At 33.8% G+C, this 9,179-nt stretch overlaps 1 long non-coding RNA gene across 3 annotated transcripts in view; it reads left to right on the forward strand.

The window, feature by feature from the left end:
• The window catches only part of LOC106305822, a 9,107-nt gene extending 4,550 nt beyond the window's left edge, over positions 1-4,557 (forward strand). The window contains exons 7-13 of one of the 3 annotated variants that reach the window (XR_001263062.1): positions 739-946; positions 1,057-1,170; positions 1,326-1,443; positions 3,189-3,281; positions 3,447-3,763; positions 3,907-4,060; positions 4,271-4,557. This is a non-coding gene — a long non-coding RNA (uncharacterized LOC106305822). Of the gene's footprint in view, positions 1-738; positions 947-1,056; positions 1,444-3,188; positions 3,282-3,446; positions 3,764-3,906; positions 4,061-4,270 lie in introns of all 3 variants that reach the window. The other 2 variants (XR_001263060.1, XR_001263061.1) reach the window with 2 other exon arrangements.
• The last annotated feature ends 4,622 nt before the right edge of the window (positions 4,558-9,179 follow it).

A 9,179-nucleotide genomic window follows, 5' to 3' on the forward strand; every position in this document is an offset into this window, starting at 1 on the left:
CAAGCCTGGTTCAGTGCAAACGAGATGATACCATCGGTAGTGCAAGTCAACAATGGTGAGAAAAACCAAGTCTTAAGCTTGGATAATATTTGCCTCCTGGATGGATCGTGGACAGCTTCTGATCGCTTTAGTGGATGTGGATGGGCTTGGATGGATAGTGGGGGGAACATACAACTTATGGGTACACGGAACATCACTCGATGTGAATCAGCATTACATTCTGAGGTAGAAGCACTGCGCTGGGCGATGGAGAATATGCTTCAACATTCGCCATGTCAGAGCTTTGGAACAGACTGTAAGGAGCTGATTGCAATGGTAAAGGAACCCCAGAAGTGGCCAAGATTTGTGACAGAATTGGAGAAGATAGAGACGCTGCAGATTTGCTTTCCAGATTTCAAAATCACCCATGTTCCGCGAGTGCGCAATCAGTTTTCGGACTTTTTAGCTAAGACTGCTAGGACCTTTCGTAGAGAGAGTTACTTTTCATTGGTTGTTCTATTCCGGTCTGATTACCCAGACCACCTCAAGCTTGAGTAATAAAAAAAAAAAAAAAAAAAAAAAAACATTGACTGATCTTATTATTATAAAGAACACATTAACTCGCCACCCAGATAAATAGGTCTATGAGGACGTGACACGTGGCTTATATTTTTGAGTTAAACGTTTTTAAGTGGGCTTACGATATGAGCTTGGAAAAGTGATTTCACTCTAATGGTTTGTTTATGTATCTCGGTCCAGGTTATACGAGTCTCCGCCGTCGCAATGTAACATCACAACGAAACCCTAGGCTATGATTCTGTGCGTCTTCCCCAACGAGCGAAACTGGAGACGTTTTGTGGTTAGCTCAAACGAAGAGTCATCTTCAACGCAGGCATCAACTATTGTCGATATAATCTTCAATGATTTCCCATTTACTGCCTTCATCACAATCTTAAGCTATAAAAAGGTCTGTTCTGCACCGCTAAAATCATCATTTCCTTTCTCTCATTCATTAGCTTTCTAAGAGATCTATCTTCCAAAATGGCTAATTCTTCTGTCCTCTTTTCCGATTTGAAGATCGACCATTGTACTTCCACCGTCGAGGTCCGCCTCCTTAGGTTCTGAGAAGCCAGAGATGTGAAGCGCGGCGAGTTACTGGGGTTGGTTGACATGTTCTTCCTCGACTCTCAGGTAACTCCGCTGCCAGAATCTTAAAATATTGGGTAGATGATTATTCTTTTGTTTGTTTTTTCTGTCTTGCGTTCTTCATGTGTTGATTATACACCTTATGTTTCGTTTACTGGAGATCCATTTATTCGTTTTTCATTACTAAATTTTCTTCCCAGGCGCTTTTGTTTTTTTTTTAAATTATTGGAGGACAAGTATTGATTTGCTCGGTAACTAGGCCACCTCTGATGACCTCCCCCTCAGATGTTTATCTCAGAACTAGGACCGGACGCACGGGTAAGCAAATGAGCAAAACAATACAAACATATTTTAAATTTTAATGAAAATTTTAGTTTATTTTATTATAATTTTCAATATTTTTTACTACAAATTTTACTATTTCTTTTGTTTTTGTAATTATGCATTTGTTACTATATTTAAACAATTCACTAAAATATAAATATTCTACTTTGTTAACAATATTTGCTTTTCTTGAATTTAATGGATTTTAAATACATTTCTTCTGAAATTATATAATTTAAAAAATCGAAAACAAAAAGCCAGTTTTTATCTTTTGTTAAGAAAAATAGTCAAGTAGCATAAAAATTTGATATTAGTTGTTATTGTTTAATATTTACAAATATATGTTAGGTTATATATTTATGTATTATTATATTTGAAAAATATATTTATGTATTATTATATTTGAGAAATATATTCATGTTGTCTTTTTTGTGTTTCTTCAAACTCACATTAACAAAAAATTTAAAATAATGAATTCTGCAATTTGTTTATTTTTTTATTACCAAAGTTTAGGCTAAACCAAAAAGATAACAAACAACCATAACTATATGATGTATTGTTAGCTATAAAGATTATTTATTGAGCATTTGATGTATTGTTACTATATATGGTTCAAAATTCAAATGTTAAAAATGTGAATTTTATTATAAATTTTAAAAATTTACAATGATGTATCATGTTTTCTTTTCTTGTTTGTTGAGATGGCAGCAAAAAAAATGTCTGAACTTATAATAGTATTTATTTTATTATGATTAATGATGTAATTACGTTACGATGACTTATCCAAGAAATCATTTTGTACTTATTTTATTATGATTAATGATGTAATTAAGTTACAATGACTTATCCAAGAAATCATTTCATATTATATTATGATGACTGAGGGTCGGTCCGTGCTACGCGCGGAATTTGGTTTACATGTGATCTATATAATTATATAACTGTATCTTTCCATTGTGTGTAGTTTATGTTCGTTTTTGAAAGAGCGGTGTATTTTGACGTTTATGGTCTCAAATAATTTTAGAGTTTGTTGGAATTATGTTTGAAGTGTATGTGAGTTTTCTTATTGTATATTCTTTATAGTTAGTAATCCATAATTTGTTGGTTAATGGGTTGCTCTAATTTGAGATCTTAAGTGTGTGGACATGTATATTCAGCACTCGGATCAACACCCATTAACATGTGAAAATTATTACATGCAGACTAAACACATATAAACTTATTTGAAGTATCGTAGTTTGGAATTGCATTACGGTTTGGTATGTCATTTTTATGATAAAATGAGAAAGAACACATGATTTTATGAATAATAAACTTATAATAATAACTATTCTTTTAAATGTTTAATTTATTTTAACTAAAAGTAGTATTTATTTTCATAAAATTTTCAGAATTATTCTAACTAATTATTTTATTATTCTTTTGGAAATTATATAATGTAGAGTTATTATAATATTTTAAATTATAATTATTTAGTTTCTCTTAATATTTATTTTAATTTAATAAAAATACTTTTAAAAACTTTTAAAATACTATGGTGGATTGACTTCAGTGGTGCTTGTCAAAATGAAGTTAACCACAGTATTAAAATAATTGATTAGAATTTTTGAAATAAATGTTACTAACTAATTTATTTAATATAATTCGTACAGTAATTTGTAATTAACTTGTGAACCAAAGTGTTCTCTTTAACCGTGTGTCATGTGTGTACGCATGCCTAAAAACCTAATTATTTATAGCTTTTCTTCACCCGCGTCTGAGGAAACTGTCTCAATAGCGGTAGGAGCCATGGAAAAATAACCTGCTTTCAATTCGGCGAGCAGAATTGATAGGTATGTTTTTCTACGGATTATAATAATTAAGAAGGAAAAACTGATAAATTTGTGAGAATCGAATTCTCTTATTTATAGGTTTAGTTTTCTTAGGCATGTGTATTGAATGAGATAAAGTGGGTAGGTGGTGTTAAAAATAACCTAAATAACATTAATTGAATGCAGCCTACGGTTACGCCGCCTCGTCTTCATAGCAATTTCATGGATCATCGATCGACATCACAGTGGCGAGGTCCCCGAGAGAGATGAAGATGGAAAGGATTCGACTTTTCCAAAATACTACTTGATTTTTTATCAGATGTATTCTTTGGCCCAAATATTTGTGTCTACGATCAACTATGTAGCCCATTTAATCGAAGACAAAACTTAGCCCATATGTATACATATTAATGAAACGGTGAGTTTTTGAAAACTGGATAGGTGTCACGCTGAGAACACTTGACTTTCTGACCTGGAATCATAGTTGGCATCAGCAGGAGAGAGTAAACATTATTTTATAATAATATATATAGATAGATGTCGTCGAATGCTCCATTTCTAGGATGCTCACATCATCAAATAGGGTGGTGAGGTGTTTTATAACTGAATAATCTATTGATTGTTTATTCTGTTTTTGTTGTGTTAGTTCCAGGTTGGAAAGCTTCAGAATTGCGCCTCAAGTCATGGGATGAACCTTGGAAGCTGTGGTATGTTGTTCTCAAATTGAAAAACCTGGTGATGACTAAGGGAAATATGCTTCAGCCGAACTGATGTTTCCAAACCCTGAACGCATTTGAAAGGTAACATACAAACATGGCCCGAGCGCTTGCTTCTAATTAAGTTGTTGAAAATGGATGAATGTTTTTAAGAAAAATAATTTTTTTTCTTAAAGAAAATGCTTTTGTATTTCTGGAGACCTAACAAAAGCATATATCCTCTGTACTTTATTACCATGGGAGATATGGGATTATAACTGGTGAATCCTAAGTTGGTTGAATCTCTCATAATAGGTGAAGAGTTCTGTATGCTGACAGAGAGAGCGATTGAGGAACCAAATCTCAGAAGATCAGCCGAGATGAAGAATATGTTCTATGACCCATTGTGCTTCGTTTTTCAACCGAGCAGTAAACTTGAGTTAATTCATATTTGGGATTAAGAAGTAAAAACTAGCATTAAAGAGACTGAAGAAGACAATATTTTTCTTTTAGGACTGGTCTAATAATTAGAATTTGTGTCTGGCAATATAACTGTTTGTTCGGTAGTATACGCAGGTTTCTATAAAACCATGGTTGGTGTTTATGCTGAGTATTCATATCCTTCTATCTTCCTTATGATGAGGAAGGTAAGGTATGGTATTAACTTATTTATATCTAAGAATCTGATGTTGTGGGTGATGCATATTAAGCTTTTTCTTTTCTAGATTATCAATTTTATGATACTTTTCCAAAAAAATTGACTTTGAGATTACTTCTCCTATGGTTTAATCATGCACGCAAGAGACAGCAACAAATCAAAACACACATGTGGAGGTCGAACATGATGAGACAAGAGTTTTCTATATTTGAATTTCTTGGGATAATAAATAGAGAAGGACAAACGTTTGTTTTATTCATCCAACAATTACATTGCTAGATATTATTAACAAGCGACAAACTTTTCTAATAATAATAGAAATGTGGGGGAGGCCATGTTAAGAAATGCATTAAACGATTCAAACTTCTAATGCTCACCGAGTAAAACACAACATGAGCAAGGAAAATGGTGCATGAGACACTGTCTTCTGCAAGAATTGAAGGCCATGCATGCGGATTCAGAGGTGAAAGCAGAGTGACCAAGCACGGAAAAGACGATGGACAAGTCGTTGAGAATCATAATATGGAGATGAAGTAAAGAGCAATGAAATGGTTTCTTTTGGATAGATCCAGGGTAAAAACACATTCACAATATAAAATTATAAATCACACACCAAGTGAAAGCACATCAAACAACCTGTCAAATATTGTTTTTTTTCAAATTAATACAAATCTCCAAACACCCAGTTTTACCTCACAATAGCCAATTACATATAATCACAGTAACACAATCACAACCCAAAAATAAACACTAGCAAGAGTTTGTTTGTACATAACAATATCATTTTTATTAGAAGGGTTAAAAATATTAGAAGTCTATGATCAGATACATTACTAGGGTTTAGGTGTCCGTTTGCGGTTGAAGTCTGAGAAAAGCTGGTAACGTTTTTATTTTTATTTTTAAAGCTGGTAGCTTTGGCTGTAAAGCTCCGTTTGAATGATTGGATCCTGCTATGCTTCTCTGTTTTGATTAAAGAAGGTGATATTACGAGAGTTCAAGCGTGGATCACAACAAGGAGACCAGCAAGTCTTAGGCGGAGCTAGAAACAGGTCGTTCGAGTAGAGAGTGGAGACAATTGCTCAAGGGACACCTATGTGACTACTTCTAACAACCGCTCACTGGTTGAATCAGGCGCACAAAGTTGTAGAGATAGTCTAAAGTAACGACATGATATTCAAAATTCATGCAGATGTCGTCTGTTTTGAGTTACTCCTCATCTACCATTTCCTTAAATTATTTTTTTGTCCACCTTAAGTTATTTAAAAACGAACAAAAGAACAAATAGAATAATTCAATTAAGCTTTAGTCAGTTGTTAATCTAACAATTTTTTTCATCAAAAATAAATAATTTTGATAAAAAAATTAAAATAAACAATCATGATAAAAAAGATTAGATCATAATTATTCTCTATTTTAGATAAATGCATATATACTTTGGAAAAAGAACCGTTAACCAAGAAAAGGCTACTATATTTATATAGACATAACTAATTTCTCTTTTTTAAACTGGTGTTTTAAGAAAAAATATATATTTTGAAAGGATTGTAGTTTTAAAGAGGAGGGTCAATTAAATTACCAAGAGAATAATTAAAAATATAAAAAATAAGTGAAATGAAACATTTCTACAATCCAACCAATCAAACACACATCTAAAATTTAATCAATTTTGTTTTTTATTTTTCTCATCACCTTATATTTAATTTCCAATAACAAAAATATCAAAAATTTAAATATTAAAAATTTTGAAACTCATAAGACAGAAAAAAAAAACTGAAAATAGTTTTATAATATTCTAGCTACTTATATTTTTATAATAGATTATGATATTTATATATCAAAATAAACATGCAAAATATATATTAAAAACTAAAATTTAAATTAAAAACCTGGGTTTAAACGATCCTAGTATTACTATACAATTAACTTCATAAAATTATGGGCAGACCTGTATATATAAGTGCGTGTATCAGTGTATGTCTCCTTTGAGAACTTTTTATTTTATAATCTGAATTAGACGCGTCCATGCACTTCTGGTTCTGGTTACATATAGGATAAGCATCTCACACCATTTGGTCCATCCCACTAGAATTCTCTGTCCAGTTTGTTACTAGGGTATTTGCAGTAGATAACTATAAAAGAAAAGATAGTTAGGTATATGGTTTTTAGAAGTTTGATATTATCGTGTCAGTGTCTTAAGTAAGATTCTTAAACATTTCTTCATCGTCAGCCACACCATTCGTGCATGTCTAACGATTCACTTTTGTTATGTGTTTCTAAATTTTTTTGTTTTACTTTAGTTGGCTCCCCCCCCATTTACTCATAACTTGGTTCTTGTTTCACTACAACAAAACATAAATTTTACGAAGACAGTTTTCCTCGTGAATTCGTCGTAAAAGAGGCTTTACGAGGAATTAGCGAAGAAACACGTTTTGTCGTTACTCGTTCGTCGTAACACATATTTCCTCGTCAATTCGTCATAAATTAGCGAGGAAAATATTTCGTCGTAAAGACGAAGTAATTATTTCGTCGTAAAGACCACGTAAATATTCCACGTAAGGAGATCGCTAGATTTCCTCGTAGACTACACGTAAATATCTCAAAAGATATTCCTCGTAAAGTACACGTAACAACCACGAGAGTATTTCCTCGTAAAGTACTCGTTTATCTTTCCTCGTAATATCCTCGAAAATGTTTCCTCGTAAAATACTCGTTTACTTTTTCTCGTCATTTCATCGTAAAGTTTCCATGCAAATAGGTCGTAAATTAGCTACGAATTTACTTCGTTATTTTATTTTAAAGAATTTAAAAATATAATTAAAAATAATAATTAAAATTATTGAATTTATTAATAAAATTAAAATTTTAAAAAAAAATCAATACCAAAATATTTTATATATAAATAAGTTTTGAATTTATAATTCAACAGCCGAAAAAAAAAACTAAGAGTAGTTCATCGCCCGGTAGAATTCATCACTCCTCCTCTCAACATTCGCCTCGGGATATGTGTCGGATGATGACTCGCCTGGAATGAGATTTTGTCGTCGCAAGTTCCTCAACAAGGACTCCCATTCCGGATTTGTGGCCGCTACAACGTCCAAGAAGCCCTTGAGTCCACCCATACGAGCTGTGAACGCATATCGCGTCGATTCCATCACATTACGCATCCGAGCGGACTCTCTACGCAGCTGCTCAGACTCTCTACGCAGCGCAGTGACTTCATCTTCCCATGTCTGAGCATAAGACGATGTCGCTCTCGGAACATCGTTGACGGAACCAATCCCCAATGTACGTCCATTTTTCTTAGGGACCAGCTTAAAAACAAAAAAAATAAATATTGTTAGTAAAATATAAAGTTAAATTAAATGAATAATAAAAAAAATTAAAATTTTGAAAAATTTACCTCCTCGTAAATCTTATCCACTTTATGTGTGGATAAGGTGACGGGTAATCCGTCGGGGGACTGCTGGGTCAGCTGGGTCTGGCGGTCGTCAACCTGAGCAGCCAAGTCGTTGAAGATTTGCTCGGACTTGCCATCTAGAAATTGGCCCGACTTATTCTTGTGGGTCATCTCGTAAAGTTGCATAAGAGACATGAGTTGTCCCGTCTCTTTGGCCTAAAAACATTTAAGAAAGTTAGAATATACATAATATATATTAAAAAATTTAATAAATAAAATATTTAATTATCATTTTCAAACGGACACCGGCGTGGGGTTTTTGGCCCGTAGAGTGAAGCATCGGCCCGTGGCCGTGCTCATCTACCGTGTTACGGGAGGCAGAGCAAGACTGACCGATTCTGATGGACTCAGGATCCCGCCAATAACGGATGAGGCCATCCCACACATCCGTGGTGAGCTCAGCGGGTTTGCCACGCTCATATCCCTTCACGATCCAGTCACCTTTCCAGTTGGAGACCGTGTCCAACAAGCGAACTTTCGCCTTCGCGTAAATTTTTTTCCTCACCCTCTCAGTGACCCCCATGGACCAATGATATTTTTTGCTGCAAAAAAAAAATTAAATTAATAATTAGTTTGAAAAAATAAATATAAATCATGAAAAAATAAATGTACATATAATTAATTAAAAGTAACTTACAGCGTAAATTTTGAACCACGTCTTTCTGACGTAGTGAGGCGTCTTACTCCAGTTCGGATGTGCCATGGAGAAGTAACCTTTGATCGTGTCGGTTACGTCTGATGCAAGACATCCGCCAACCCCGAACCTAGAAAATACAAATTTAAAATATAAATTATTTTTTAATATTATAAAAGAATTTAAAATGAATAAAAAAATAATAATGTAACATACCACAAAGTTCTGTCCGGTCGGTCGGGGTCGATGACTGGTAAACCTTCTCTGCCTGGCAGACGTGATGGACTTTTGAGCTCATTTGATTATGAATCATATGAAAAATGTGAATCTCGGCGGGCATCAGAGGAGCCATCGGAGGAGGCACAAGAGGAGACATCGTCGGAGGAGTCATCGGAAGAGGCACATGAGGTGCACTAGAAGAAGACGACCGAGAGACTCTCTGAGAAGACTGAGTCTCGGGGACTTTGGATTTTGA

This window comes from Brassica oleracea, chromosome C7 (genome assembly GCF_000695525.1).
Source record: "Brassica oleracea var. oleracea cultivar TO1000 chromosome C7, BOL, whole genome shotgun sequence".
Taxonomy (NCBI): Eukaryota; Viridiplantae; Streptophyta; class Magnoliopsida; order Brassicales; family Brassicaceae; genus Brassica; species Brassica oleracea.